Source organism: Penaeus monodon, chromosome 31 (assembly GCF_015228065.2).
Source record: "Penaeus monodon isolate SGIC_2016 chromosome 31, NSTDA_Pmon_1, whole genome shotgun sequence".
In the NCBI taxonomy this organism is placed as follows: Eukaryota; Metazoa; Arthropoda; class Malacostraca; order Decapoda; family Penaeidae; genus Penaeus; species Penaeus monodon.
Window position 1 is genome coordinate 20,515,098 of NC_051416.1, and position 266 is coordinate 20,515,363.

The window sequence follows — 266 nt, forward strand, 5'->3', positions numbered from 1 at the left end:
TATTCCAACAGATCTGTCAGAAGTTTCCCCCAGATTCCTGGATTTAGTCGACTAAGCCTTCTTCTAAGCTGTCTGGGGGAGTCCTCTCGCCCGTCACTCCATGCCCAGTGCCACGCTTGAAGGGACCTTTGGCACTCAGATAACAAAACTGTGCAGCGGATGGGACAGGGTAAGTGCAGGACCATGGTCAGCTTTAAAACATTGGCACACATCAAGATCGAAGGAAAAATCGAAAATCTCATGTAAGGCCTTAGCAAAAATCCAAC